The 15,948-nt window shown below is 42.2% G+C and overlaps 2 long non-coding RNA genes across 2 annotated transcripts; both read right to left on the bottom strand.

Moving 5' to 3' along the window:
• Nucleotides 1-1,394: 1,394 nt before the first annotated feature.
• Nucleotides 1,395-3,572, bottom strand: LOC129873998 (uncharacterized). The gene is made up of 3 exons (XR_008762821.1): nt 3,284-3,572; nt 2,446-2,496; nt 1,395-1,476 (listed from the first exon to the last, which is right to left on the bottom strand). It is a non-coding gene; the product is annotated as an uncharacterized LOC129873998 (long non-coding RNA).
• A 5,665-nt stretch (nt 3,573-9,237) lies between these two features.
• LOC129874013 (uncharacterized) lies at nt 9,238-11,532 on the bottom strand. Its single transcript, XR_008762822.1, has 3 exons — nt 11,292-11,532; nt 10,454-10,504; nt 9,238-9,484 (listed from the first exon to the last, which is right to left on the bottom strand). It is a non-coding gene; the product is annotated as an uncharacterized LOC129874013 (long non-coding RNA).
• Nucleotides 11,533-15,948: the final 4,416 nt, after the last annotated feature.

Below are 15,948 nucleotides of genomic sequence, written 5' to 3'. Positions count from 1 at the left end.
CTGGGCTAGCTTATCCGTTGTGTACCTTACCTTAACTGGAATAAAATGGGCACACTTTGTCAGTCTGTCAACAACCACTCATATAGAATCATAACCACCCATGGTGGGAGGTAAACCCACAATGAAGTCCATGGTGACAATTTCCCACTTCCAAGTGGAAATGGGCATCCTTTGACTCATACCCCCAGGCCGCTGGTGCTCACACTTTACCTGCTGGCAAGTCAAACACTTGGACACGAACTCTGCAATATCCTTCTTCATCCCATACCACCAATAGTGCTGGCCCAGATCATGATACATCTTGGCTACTCCCGGATGGATGAAATACCTTGAACAATGAGCCTCTTCCAAAATAAGTCTAGTCAGGTCACCCACTTTAGGCACACAGATTCTGCCGCCAATCCTCAATACTCCTTCCGAATCAAGTACCGCCTCCTTAGCTTCACCTCTTAACACCTTGTATCGAATGATACATAACTTCTCATCTTCAAACTGTCTATCCCGAATCTACTCAACCAAGGAAGAACGTGCCTCCATAAAGGCAAGAACACCACCATTCTCTAAAATATACAACTGGACAAGGCTATTAGCCAACCTCTGAACATCTCTAGACAATGGTCGCTTCTCAACTCGGATCGCGACAAGACTCCCCATACTAGAGGACTTCCTACTCAAGGCATCTGCCACCACATTGGCTTTTCCTGGGTGATACAACATAGTCATGTCATAGTCCTTCAGCAACTCAAGCCATCTACGTTGCCGCAAGTTCAGATCCCTCTGACTAAATATATACTGAAGTCTCCTATGATCGATGAAGACCTCGCAATGCACACCGTATAAGTAATGACGCCATAACTTAAGCATGAAAACCATAGCTGCTAACTCCAAATAATGAGTAGGATAGTTTTCTCATGGGCATTCAACTATCTCGAGGCATAGGCAACCACTTTCCCCTTCTGCATTAACACTGTCACGATCCAGCCCCGTGGGCCGCGACTGGTGCCCTATTAGGACACCCAAATGAACTTACATACCAAATCATCATATTACAAAATAATTCCAATTTAATATTAGTCTCAATCAGAATAGCAGGCTATCCTTAATTTCAGTAGCCGCGTATGCAGAAAAATAATTTATCAAACCAAAAAGGGGCAACGGAGGGCGCGTCACTGGATACGTACATATATACAAACATATGGGCCGTTTTGGCTATTATAACAAAAGGGGTCACATTAAGATACAAATCATACGCGAACGAACATACATGACCCATGACCCACACCTATGTCTACAGGCCTCTACCAAAGCATAACGAAAACATATGACGGGACAGGGCCCCGCCATACCCAAATATTCAAATACATAAGAGTGTGTACATCACAAAGGCATATACCAAAATATGGCTCCGAGTCAATAGAGCACTCTGTAGTAGAAGAAGGTATGCAGCCTACGCCGATGGATCCAGAACGTCTATACCTGCGGGCATGTAACGCAACCCCCGAAGAAAGGGGGTCAGTACGAAATATGTACTGAATATGTAAATCACACATGTAAGGAATATAAATCGTAACTGAAAGGGAGGGTACACGGAGCACATACCAAACCAGAACATCAAAATCTGTACTGAAAATATATGTACATAATGCAAGTAAAATCATGCATAATGCATAAGAACGTGGTCACCACCCTGACGCTGGTGCCACAACACATCATACTCCAGAAGGTTTCAAATCTCCGTACCAACCCCAAACATATCGTATCATCACAGCATGTCATATCATCAGAACATATCATATGCCATGTCACATCATGTCACCATAGACGGTACCCGGCCCTATGGCGAGGTCTCGGGACCCGTAACACATCATACTACCGAGTATATTATAGGGCGCACGATTACAAAGACGGCCCGGGTTCCGGCGAACGATATCATAGTAATATGCACGAGCGGAGTAGTGAGAAACTAATGCAGCACATATATATATCAAACATTTCTGAAATTATGTTTACAGTCCGAAAACGGTTATTAGAACATAAGGGGACGATCAGGATATTATTATTTTATTCTTAGTTTTTGTAGGAAAACTCATGGGCAAAAGTTATCCCTTTATGTTTTATCAGAATAAACTAGATAGGACAACTAGGTGAATTTCGGAGCTAGTGGGCCCACCTTTGGCCAAGCCGAGGTGGCGTACATAAATTTCAAACATTTGGCTCTACGGAGTCATCTATCAAGGTTGTAGGATGATGCGGTCATATAAGTAGAAGTTACGGATATTTGCATGTTTCTTTTCAACATACATGAATTTTTAATTCAATTTCACTGAATGGATTTCTAGGAAATTTAAGCTTGGATTCTCATGAGTAGAGTTTTTCCCGAGACTCAAATTACAACCTACTACACTTAGGATATGCCAAAACAAGAAAAAGAGGAGCTTTACATACCTTATCCGCTTCTTACGCTCACTCAAATTCAAATCCCGTTTCTTCCAAAATCTACAAATGGTCACAATTACCAATTGTAAATTATAAGCCTTTAAGAGTTCAATTTTTTTTTCCTTTACTTGCCTACAAAAATTTGGGTAGCACCTCCCCTATAAATTCAACATCCCCGAGAATTTAACTCGGCTAGAATATCAACAACAACACCCACAAGCATACCAACAATATCAACAATTACTACACAACACAATTTACACTAAAAATCTTTCTTCTTCTTCTCTTTTGTCACATAAGGCCACAAGTTCTATTCCACCTCACCTTCAAATTAATATCAACATTTCATATTCATTTACTAGCTCAAGACCACGTAATCATAATTCTAAAGAAGTTAACATTATGTCATACAATATGTAAGAATTCCACCAAAACCATAATCCACCCAAAACTTCTACGAATGTAACGAAACTACCAAATTGCATTGTCTCCTTCCAAATTCATTAAGAATAACAATAATCCATATACTAGAATTCTATTTCCATAATTACACAAAAACTATACTAAAATCACATAATTCTCTATAACAACTTAGAACCAATTTCAATGCCGTCTCGAATCATTAAACTTGTAGTTACACCATAATCGCCATAACGACACCACTAACAAGCTAAATAAAGTTCAATTCCTCTTCTCCCAACCATCACACCACATGACCACACACACCCACTTGCACACCCACATGGTCACACACCCACATACATCATAATTATATAATTTCCACTTAATTCCACTAGCTACAACACATAGACTTCTTCCATAACATATAAAAAGATAGAATTCTTACCTTTTCTTCAATTTTTGACTTGCCACAAATGAAACTTTCTCGCTCAATTAATTATACCACGTTGAAGAGGGCCTCGAACTTGACAAGAATTCAAGAAGACAAGGTTTTTGGATCAAAGTTGAAAAACTTGGAATTTTTCCCCTTTTCTTCCTCTAGTATCGGTCTCTTCTTCTCTTTGGAAGATGACTTAGCTCTCTTTGGAAGTCTTGAAACTTCTAGAGACACATATACTAAATAGATGATGGGCCAATATAATTAATGAACTAAATTTTCAAGGCTTGGGCCATATCATGTATTGGGACCTAATTTCTCTTATTCCTTATTTTTTTTAAAGCCCAACTATAAGTCTTACAAGTAATTCACAAAATTAGTTTCCAAAATTTCCAATTTTTTTGCCCTCGGTCTTCTTCCGTATTTCCACACCATTTTTTTTTCATGAACATCATACCGGTAATAATTGAAATAAATAAAATAATTCACAACCTCATTCTTTGCAAGCCAAAAATATTTTTTTCCTCTTTCCGAATGCGCAAAGGTGCGAGATGTAACATCCTCCCCTCCTTTAGAACATTCGTCCCCGAATGTTAAATTAGCCTTATGGGTTGGATTCTTTATATGGGCGGCACACATAATTAATTACTAATTAATGTAATTAATTAAGAAATTTAAGTTACCTGACGGCATAGGAAACAGGTACGGATATTTCTTCTTCATCTCGCTTTCAGCCTCCCAGGTCATTTCCTCTCGGTTATTGTTCCGCCACAGAACCTTGACAGAGGGTACATCCTTGGTGCGCAATCTTCTCACCTGCCGATCTAAAATGGCTACGGGATGTTCTTCGTAAGATAGCTCCTCCGTTATCTGTACATCTTCTATAGGAAATATTCTGGAAGGATCACCAACACATTTACGAAGCATAGATACATGAAATACCGGGTGCACTGCCTCCAGATCGGACGGTAAGTCTAGCTCATAGGCGACTTCGCCTATCCTCCGGGTAATCTGATAAGGTCCGATATACCGCGGACTAAGCTTACCCTTTTTGCCGAACCTCATCACACCTTTCATGGGCGACACCTTCAGAAATACCCAATCGCCAATCTGAAACTCTAGTGGTCGACGTCGCTTATCTGCATATGATTTTTGTCGACTCTGGGTAGCCAATAATCGCTCCCGAATAAGCTTTACTTTATCAACTGCTTGCTGTACCACATCTGGCCCAATTAATTTAGTCTCGCCCACATCAAACCAACCAATTGGGGATCTGCACTTCCTACCATATAGGGCTTCATACGGCGCCATCTGAATGATGGAATGGTAGTTATTATTATAAGCAAATTCAATAAGTGGCAAATGATCATCCCAGCTACCTTTGAAATCAATTACACAGGCCCGCAACATATCTTCCAGCGTCTGAATAGTGCGCTCGGCCTATCCATCGGATTGAGGATGAAATGTGGTGCTAAGACTCACCTGAGTCCCTAATCCTTCCTGGAAGGATCTCCAGAAGTTAGCCGTAAATTGGGCACCTCTGTCGGTTATAATAGATACAGGAACTCCATGGAGCCTTACTATCTCCTTAATATATAATCTAGCATAATCCCCAGCTGAATACGTAGTCCTGACAGGAAGAAAATGGGCTGATTTTGTTAATCTGTCAACAATAACCCAAATAGAATCATACCTGCGTAGAGTGCGTGGTAATCCTGTAATAAAATCCATATTAATTCTTTCCCACTTCCAAGCGGGAATTTCCATTTGCTGTAGTAATCCAGCGGGCTTTTGATGCTCGATCTTGACTTGCTGACAGTTAGAACACTGACCAACAAACTCTGCTATGTCTCTTTTCATCCCGTCCCACCAATATAAACATTTGAGATCATGATACATTTTTGTGGATCTAAGATAAATAGAATATCGGGCATTATGTGCCTCGCCCATAATTTGTTGCCGCAACCCTGCAATGTCAGGTACACATATCCTGCCTTCACATAATAATACCCCATCAGACGAAATTTTGAACTGAGTCCTTTCTTTGTTAAAAGCCACATTTTTGTACTGTAACAAATTGGAATCCTCGAACTGCCGTCGTTTTACCTCTTCCATAAGTGATGATTCAGCAACATCTCGAATAGAAATCCCGGTATCTCCAGAATCGGCCAAACGAACTCCAAGGCTGGCTAACTGATGAATCTCATGAACCAATTCTTTCTTTTCTGGTGGCACGTCGGTTAAACTTCTCATGGACTTGCGGCTAAGTACATCAGCTACCACATTGGCTTTCCCCGGATGATACAAAATATCGACATCATAATCTTTCAATAATTCAAGCCATCTTCTCTGCCGCAAATTTAGCTCTTTTTGCTTAAAAATATATTGGAGGCTTTTGTGGTCCGTATAAATATCAACGTGGACCCCATATAAATAATGCTGCCACATCTTCAAGGCATGAATCACCGCGGCTAATTCTAAATCATGAGTGGGATAATTTCTCTCGTGCGGTCTAAGCTGTCGGGAAGCATAAGCTATGACTCGACCGTGCTGCATTAACACGCAACCTATCCCAATACCCGAAGCATCACAATAAATGACATACCCCTCTGACCCCTCTGGAAGAGCTAAAACTGGAGCTGTAATCAACTTTTCCTTCAGCAATCGAAAACTGCATTCACAAGCATCAGTCCAATGAAATTTTGCTGCCTTTTGAGTTAGCTTTGTTAAGGGTGTCGCAATAGAAGCAAAATTTTCTACAAATCTTCTGTAATACCCAGCTAACCCCAGAAAGCTGCGTACCTCTGTTGGTGTGGTAGGCCTGGACCAATTTTGTACAGCCTCAATCTTTTATGTATCGACCCGAATGCCATCTACTCCAACAATATGCCCTAGGAATGCCACGGAGGTTAACCAGAATTCACATTTAGAGAATTTAGCATATAATTTTTATTGTCAAAGTATGCTGAGTACTGTTCTCAGATGATCGGAATGTGCTTCTGCTGATCATGAGTAAACTAAAATATCATCAATAAATACAATCACGAACATATCAAGGTACGACCAAAATACCTGATTCATCAAGTCCATAAACACCGCTGGAGCATTAGTTAGCCCAAAAGACATCACCCTAAATTCATAATGCCCGTATCGGGTTCTGAAAGCAGTCTTTGGAATATCTGCCTCTCGTATCCGTACCTGATGGTAGCCCGAACGTAAATTAATCTTTGAAAAATATTTGGAACCCTGCAACTGATCAAATAAATCGTCAATCCGGGGGAGGGGGTATTTATTTTTTATGGTCACCTTATTTAATTGTCTGTAGTCAATACACATCCGTAGTGACCCATCTTTCTTCCTTACAAATAATACCGGCGCTTCCCAGGGCGATGTGCTGGGCCTAATGAAGCCTTTGTCTAATAAGTCTTTCAGTTGCTCTTTCAATTCTTTTAATTCCCTCGGCGCCATTCTATACGGAGGGATGGATATAGGTTGAGTATCCGACAGCAAATCTATCATAAACTCTACCTCCCGTTCAGGAGGAAGGCCTGGAAGCTCTTCTGGAAATACATCTGGGAATTCATTGACTACCGAAACTGATGGGAGAACAGGTGTCTCGGCCTTAGTATCATATACCCGAACCAAATGATAAATATAGCCTTTTTGAATCATCTTTTTAGCCTTGAGGTATGAAATAAACTTACCCCTCGGTGATGCTGTACTTCCTGCCCATTCTACCACTGGTTCTCTTGGAAATTGAAACCGAACTACCTTTTTCCGGCAGTCGACATTAGCATAAAAGGAAGCTAACCAGTCCATCCCCATAATAACATCAAATTCGATCATATCTAATTCCACCAAATCAGCTTTAGTACAACGATCACATATAATCACAGAACAATCCTTATATGTCTGCCTAGCTATAATAAAATCCCCAACTGGTGTAGCTACCTCAAATGGCTGTATAGGTTCGGGAGTTATTCCGATTTTACTAGCAACGAGCGGAGAGATATATGATAAAGTAGATCCGGGATCAATCAATGCATATACAGATTGAGAGAAAACCAATAATGTACCTGTGACAATATTTGGCGACGCCTCCTGATCCTGGCGGCTAGCCAATACATATATGCGGTTCGAAGGACCGCTAGAATCAGAAACCCCACCACGACTTCGACCACGGCCCGCTAGTGATGGCATACCTCATCCCGCAGAACGTACAGCTAGAGGGGTAGACGATGAACCAGCAACTGATCCTGTCGGCTGAACTGCGCCAGCTGCACCACTCGCCAACGGACAATCTCGCATGATATGGCCTTGACGGCCACAAGAAAAGCAGGCCCCTATAGCTCGGTAGCACTCCCCGGGATGTGATCTCCCACAATAAGAACACCGAGGCATAGGGGGCCTGGACTGACCAGAACCTCTGCTCATCTGTGGACCTGATGCTCTGGAACTTTGGCCGGCCCCAGACGGCCCTGCACTATCAAGTCGTCCAACAGCGGACTGCGTACTCCGGTTTAACAGAGGAAGATATCTACCGGACTACTGCTGAGGCTGCCCACCTCGGAAATCTCCAGAATACCCCGCTAATCTAGACCTCTTGGGCGGCCTCCTGTCACGATCTCTACCAGAATAATCTCCCCTATGCCGGTCCTCCATTCCCTGCGCATAGGCCTGTAGTCGGCCAATATCCATGCCGACCTGAGATGCCATCGCCATACAGCTATCAACCAAATAACGATCTAACCCTATCACGTACCGATGCATCCTGTCCTCCATATCAGCTACAATAGTAGGTGCATATCGGGCCAGAGAATCAAACTCCAAGCTGTACTCTCGAACACTCCTGCCTCGTTGCTTCAGCTGTAAAAATCTATCAACTCTCGCCCGCCGCAGCTCTGGGGGTAAGAAGTGGCTGAGGAAGGCAGCTGCAAACTCATCCCATACCGCTAGGGGAGCACCCTCGCCCCTGGACAGCTCCTAGGACTCATACCAGTTAATCGCAACATGTCGTAACCTGTGTGAAGCTAATTCAACAGACTCGATCTCAGAAGCCCTGACCAGTCTCAATGAGCGCTGCATCTGCCAAATAAAATCCTGGGGGTCCTCCTCGGGATTAGAGCCAAAAAACTCTAGAGGATTACATGTCAGGAAATCGCAGACCCTCAAACTATCACGTCTGTCATCATTATCACCTCTCTGCCCACGTCCGCGAGCCTGACCCACTATTATCATCGTCAGCAACTGCACAGCCTCCTTCAGCACCCTCTCCTCCGCCCCAGGCTGAGGAGCTGGAGGCTCGGGCGCTGGAGCCTCTGGAGCTAATGGGGGAGCTGCTCCAGGCTCCTCCGGTGGTGGTGTAGCAGATCCTTCTGACTGGGGCATAACATCTGGCATAGTCTGAGCACGAGCTCGAGTAGCTCTCGCCCTTCGACTCGTCCATCCGACCACTGCTTTGCCCTTCTGGGCCGCCATCGCCTTCTTTGGAGGCATCACTAAAAAATACAATAGCCGATTAGAAAAGGAATTCATCCTAATAGCACAACTCTCGCGCACGATCTAAGATTCAAAGAAAAGTAACACCCTAAATGTCCTGCAGCCTCCTGTTTATAGATGTGGTGCACAACACACCGATAACCAGGACTCTACGAGACACGGCCTGTAGACACTCAGAGGATAAACCGCTCTGATACCACTTTTGTCACGACCCAGCCCCGTGGGTCGCGACTGGTGCCCTATTAGGACACCCAAACGAACTTACATACCAAATCATCATATTACAAAATAATTCCAATTTAATATTAGTCTCAATCAGAATAGCAGGCTATCCTTAATTTCAGTAGCCGCGTATGCAGAAAAATAATTTATCAAACCAAAAAGGGGCAACAGAGGGCGCGTCACCGGATACGTACATATATACAAACATATGGGCCATTTTGGCCGTTAAAACAAAAGGGGCCACATTAAGATACAAATCATACGCGAACGAACATACACGACCCATGACCCACACCTATGTCTACATGCCTCTACCAAAGCATAACGAAAACATATGACGGGACAGGGCCCCGCCATACCCAAATATTCAAATACATAAGAGTGTGTACATCAGAAAGGCATATACCAAAATGCGGCTCCGAGTCAATAGAGCACTCTGTAGTAGAAAAAGGTATGCAGCCTACGCCGATGGATCCAGAACGTCTATACCTGCGGACATGTAACGCAGCCCCCGAAGAAAGGGGGTCAGTACGAAATATGTACTGAATATGTAAAGCACACATGTAAGGAATATAAATCGTAACTGAAAGGGAGGGTACACGGAGCACATACCAAACCAGAACATCAAAATCTGTACTGAAAATATATGTACATAATGCAAGTAAAATCATGCATAATGCATAAGAACGTGGTCACCACCCTGACGCTGGTGCCACAACACATCATACTCCAGAAGGTTTCAAATCTCCGTACCAACCCCAAACATATCGTATCATCACAGCATGTCATATCATCAGAACATATCATATGCCATGTCACATCATGTCACCATAGACGGTACCCGGCCCTATGGCGAGGTCTCGGGACCCGTAACACATCATACTACCGAGTATATTATAGGGCGCACGATTACAAAGACGGCCCGGGTTCCGGCGAACGATATCATAGTAATATGCACGAGCGGAGTAGTGAGAAACTAATGCAGCACATATATATATCAAACATTTCTGAAATTATGTTTACAGTCCGAAAACGGTTATTAGAACATAAGGGGACGATCAGGATATTATTATTTTATTCTTAGTTTTTGTAGGAAAACTCATGGGCAAAAGTTATCCCTTTATGTTTTATCAGAATAAACTAGATAGGACAACTAGGTGAATTTCGGAGCTAGTGGGCCCACCTTTGGCCAAGCCGAGGTGGCGTACATAAATTTCAAACATTTGGCTCTACGGAGTCATCTATCAAGGTTGTAGGATGATGCGGTCATATAAGTAGAAGTTACGGATATTTGCATGTTTCTTTTCAACATACATGAATTTTTAATTCAATTTCACTGAATGGATTTCTAGGAAATTTAAGCTTGGATTCTCATGAGTAGAGTTTTTCCCGAGACTCAAATTACAACCTACTACACTTAGGATATGCCAAAACAAGAAAAAGAGGAGCTTTACATACCTTATCCGCTTCTTACGCTCACTCAAATTCAAATCCCGTTTCTTCCAAAATCTACAAATGGTCACAATTACCAATTGTAAATTATAAGCCTTTAAGAGTTCAATTTTTTTTTCCTTTACTTGCCTACAAAAATTTGGGCAGCACCTCCCCTATAAATTCAACATTCCCGAGAATTTAACTCGGCTAGAATATCAACAACAACACCCACAAGCATACAAATAATATCAACAATTACTACAAAGCACAATTTACACTAAAAATCTTTCTTCTTCTTCTCTTTTGTCACATAAGGCCACAAGTTCTATTCCACCTCACCTTCAAACTAATATCAACATTTCATATTCATTTACTAGCTCAAGACCACGTAATCATAATTCTAAAGAAGTTAACATTATGCCATACAATATGTAAGAATTCCACCAAAACCATAATCCACCCAAAACTTCTACGAATGTAACGAAACTACCAAATTGCATTGTCACCTTCCAAATTCATTAAGAATAACAATAATCCATATACTAGAATTCTATTTCCATAATTACACAAAAACTATACTAAAATCACATAATTCTCTATAACAACTTAGAACCAATTTCAATGCCGTCTCGAATCATTAAACTTGTAGTTACACCATAATCGCCATAACGACACCACTAACAAGCTAAATAAAGTTCAATTCCTCTTCTCCCAACCATCACACCACATGACCACACACACCCACTTGCACACCCACATGGTCACACACCCACATACATCATAATTACATAATTTCCACTTAATTCCACTAGCTACAATACATAGACTTCTTCCATAACATATAAAAAGATAGAATTCTTACCTTTTCTTCAATTTTTGACTTGCCACAAATGAAACTTTCTCGCTCAATTAATTATACCACGTTGAAGAGGGCCTCGAACTTGATAAGAATTCAAGAAGACAAGGTTTTTGGATCAAAGTTGAAAAACTTCGAATTTTTCCCCTTTTCTTCCTCTAGTATCGGTCTCTTCTTCTCTTTGGAAGATGACTTAGCTCTCTTTGGAAGTCTTGAAACTTCTAGAGACACATATACTAAATAGATGATGGGCCAATATAATTAATAAACTAAATTTTCAAGGCTTGGGCCATATCATGTATTGGGCCCTAATTTCTCTTATTCCTTATTTTTTTTAAAGCCCAACTATAAGTCTTACAAGTAATTCACAAAATTAGTTTCCAAAATTTCCAATTTTTTTGCCCTTGGTCTTCTTCCGTATTTCCACACCATTTTTTTTTCATGAACATCATATCGGTAATAATTGAAATAAATAAAATAATTCACAACCTCATTCTTTGCAAGCCAAAAATATTTTTTTCCTCTTTCCGAATTCGCAAAGGTGCGAGATGTAACAAACACACTGCCTAAACCAACACTGGAAGCATCACAGTATATAGTAAATCCCATACATTCCTCGGGTAGCATCAAAATAGGAGTTGAAGTCAATAAAGTCTTGAGCTTTTGGAAGCTCGCTTCACACTCGTCAGACCAATAAAAATCCATGGCCTTCTGAGTTAGTCTAGTTAATGGAGCTGCAATAGTAGAGAAGCCCTGCACAAATCATCTGTAATAACTGTCTAACCCCATAAAACTACGAATCTCAGTAGGAGAAGTAGGCCTTGTCCAACCTCTAACTGCCTTAATCTTAGCTGGATCCACTCTAATCCCCTCTTTGGACACTACGTGTCCTAAGAATGTAACAGAATCAAGCAAAAATTCACACTTGGAGAACTTTGCATACAACATTTCTTCCCTCAACTTCTGAAGTACTAATCTCAAATGGCGGACATGATATGCGGTAGTCTTGGAATACACCAAGATGTCATCAATGAATACTATCATAAAAGAATCCAAGTACGGGCGAAATACTCCGTTCATCAACTCCATGAATGCTGCGGGGGCATTGGTCAACCAAAATGACATCACCAAAAACCCGTAGTGACCATAACGAGTCCGAAAAGCTGTCTTAGGGATATTTGATGCCCTAATCTTCAACTGATGATAACCGGACCTCAAGTCTATTTTGGAAAACAATGTCGCTTCTTGTAGCTGATCAAATAAATCATCAATACAGGGAAGATGATACTTATTTTTAATAGTTGCCTTGTTCAACTGCCTGTAATCGATACACATCCTCATAGTCCCATCTTTCTTCTTTACAAAAGAACTGGTGCACCCCAAGGAGATACACTAGGGTGAATAAACCCCTTACTCAACAAGTCTTGCAATTGATCCTTCAACTCCTTCAATTCAACCGAATCCATGCGATATGGAGGAATAGAAATGGGTTTAGTGCCGAGCTCTAAGTCAATAGAAAAATCAATGTCCCTATCCAGAGGAACACCAGGAAGATCAGTAGAAAATACATCAGAAAACTCCTTAACCACTGGAACAGTCTCTATAGGAGGTGAATCAATACTGGTATCCCGAATAAAGGCCAAATATCAATCAACCTCTGAGAACGAATATATGAGATAACCTTACTGGGATAGGAGCCACTAGTACCCTTCCACTCAATCCTCGGGGCACTAGGTATCGCTAAGGTAATAGTTTTAGCATAACAATCGAGAATAGCACGATGGGGAGAAAGTCAATTCATACCTAATATCACATCAAAGTCTACTATCCCCAGAATAATCATATCTACCCAAGTATCATACCCGACCAAGGAAACAAGACAGGATCGATATACTTGATCCACCACTAAGGGTTCACCCACGGGTGTAGAAACATGAACAGGCACGAACATACGATCACATGTCAAATCAAAGTCAGATACAAAATAGGCAAACACATAGGAAAATGTAGACCCTAGATCAAATAATACAGATGCAGGTCGATGGCAGACTAGGACAATACATGTGATAACTGCGTCAGAAGCCTCAGCCTTGGGTCTCCTTGGAAAAACATAACACTAAGCTCCCCTACCACCTCCGACCTGCACAACACCTCTACCTCCTCCCCGGGGGACTATAGCACCACCAGCACCCCTACCAGGAGTGCAACTACCTCTACTAGTCTGGGCTCTACCTCGACCTCTGACCGGTGGCGCTGGTCCTCTAACTGCAACTAAAGAACTAGGCTGGGTTCCTCCTCGATCCTGAGATGTATACTGCCATGAAAGATGATCCGGATCACCACAAGTATAGAATACTCTCCCATGCAAAAACCTCTGTGATGAACCTGACGAACTTGGATAACCACCCCGGCTCACTGGCTTCTACTGTGACCCCTGGTAACTCTGACCTATATGGTAGGATCCACGAGGTGTGTAACCATCCTCTGAAGTTGTCATAGATGCATGAACTAGTCCTTTACACTGGAAGGAACCACCTCCTCTATAGGACCTTCTACTTCCAGATGAGGTACTCGAAAACTGGCCAAAAGCACGGGCCCTCTTGGGGTCCCCAAACTCCTCTCTCTCCATCAACTCCGCTTCGTTGGCAGTACCCATAATAGACTGGAAGGAAGCACTTTCACGAGTGGGTCAAAAAACTGCTATATGAATGGTATAGTTTAGTCCTCGCATAAATCTGTAAATCCTCTCTATCTCATCAGGAAGGACAGCAATGGCATCTCTGGACAACTGGTAGAAATGAGTCTCATACTCAGCAACTGTAAGACCCTCCTGCCTCAAAGTCTCAAACTATAACGCTTTCTTCTTTCACACTCTAGGGGATGAAATGGTCATAAAAGGCACTAGCAAACTCATCCCAAGTCATCTGGGGTGACCCAACTGGCCTAGAACTCGTATACACTCTCCACTACTCTCGAGCTTGTCCACGTAATTGTAGTGTAGTATAACAAACTCAGTGAGTCTCAGCTAACCCTACTGCCTCCAACAACTCTCGACACATGGTCAAGAACTCGTGTGCATCCTCAATCTTCCTACCCTAAAACTGTGGGGGTCCATTTTTAGGAATCTCTCATATCGGTGTTGTTCGTCGTCATTCAACATGACTACAGGTGCACCCTGGTCTCCCCCTCCATCCTTATCCGCTCTAGGGCCTGCAAGTGAATGGCCTACCGGACTCTGAACAACTGTAATCTAATGATTCCCTAGGGTCTGAGCTCCTGCTCTAGTCTGAGAACCCTCAGGTGTACCATTCGCCCTCACACTCCGATTAAATCCTTCGAGCGCATCTAATACTCGCATCAAAGTAGCCTGAAGCAATGGTGCAGTAGCAAGCTCAAGAGAGACCTGTTCCTCTTTAGTATCAATATGTGGATCAAGAGAAGCCTCTCTAGCACGACCTTAAGCTGGTACAACTCCTCGGGCATGGCCTCTGCCTGCCACCACCTCCCAACCATGTCCTCTAGCTTGACCTTTATCTCTACCCCTAGTTGGGGTCCCAACATCAACCTCGGGGAGTGCCTCCCTTTCTCTACCTCTAGCCATAGTTCTGGTCCTAGCTATCTGTTAGAAAGGACACACGAAAATTCAGCACCACACAAGTAACCACCCATAATACGGAGTGAAAGAACAAAGGGAAAATTTCCTAAAAGTCCTCATAGTCTCTCAAAGATAAGTACAAACGTCTCCGTACCGATCCTCAAGAATCTACTTAGACTCGGCTTATATACACGTGAGACCTATGCACTTGGGGCTCTGATACCATTATTGTCATGACCCAAATCCAGGTGTGATAGAACTCATCTCAACCCACCGAGATAAGTCAGCCTAATACCCAATGGAAAGTAGACGCGGAAGAAAAAGAAAGGAATTAAAATTTAACTTAAGCGAAAACACATAAAATAAACTCAAAATCCCCCAAGATTGATTGTCATGTGTACAAGCCATTAATACATTATCGATGTACGAAAGAACATACTGTCATAATGTCTTTGTCTCTAAAATAGGACTAAAACATAATAAAAGAGTAAGAGGTGTCCGCTTGATGGATGTAACAGCTACCTCAACACTAGAGATGATAGCCTCAGAATTGGTAGGAAACACTAGGAGATCAAGCAGGTCCGGGCTCACAACCTACACAAGTGTAGAAGCAAGGGATGAGTACCAAACAACATAATACTCGGCAAGTGAATAACTAAAACAAAGCAAAGCTCGATAGATACAAGTAATTCTGTCATCCCAACCGAACCTCCTCAACTACAACCTGCATAAAACCAGCCCAACTCTACACTTGTATAATAATAACAGTAATATAGTCCACGAATACTCATCAATAGTCTCATCAATGAATCATATCAAGTCAAGTTCAGCATATACAAAGCAATAAAAGGATAAACACGAATTCACAAAATCAATAAAATGCGATGCAATGCAATGAGATGATGCATGTCTATCCTATTGGTACACATCTGCTGAATTACAGCCCGGAACCCATGGGGGACATTCCTATTCATGTAACATGCCACGGAGCGTGTGGCCTGATCCCTTAATAAATATTTTCTACCACGGAGCATGTGACCCGACCCCTTTGTTTCATAATACCTGCCA

The sequence above is a fragment of the Solanum dulcamara genome, chromosome 11, assembly GCF_947179165.1.
Source record: "Solanum dulcamara chromosome 11, daSolDulc1.2, whole genome shotgun sequence".
NCBI lineage: Eukaryota > Viridiplantae > Streptophyta > Magnoliopsida > Solanales > Solanaceae > Solanum > Solanum dulcamara.
Note: the sequence above shows the minus strand (reverse complement) of the source record. Positions and strands in the feature narration are given on the sequence as shown.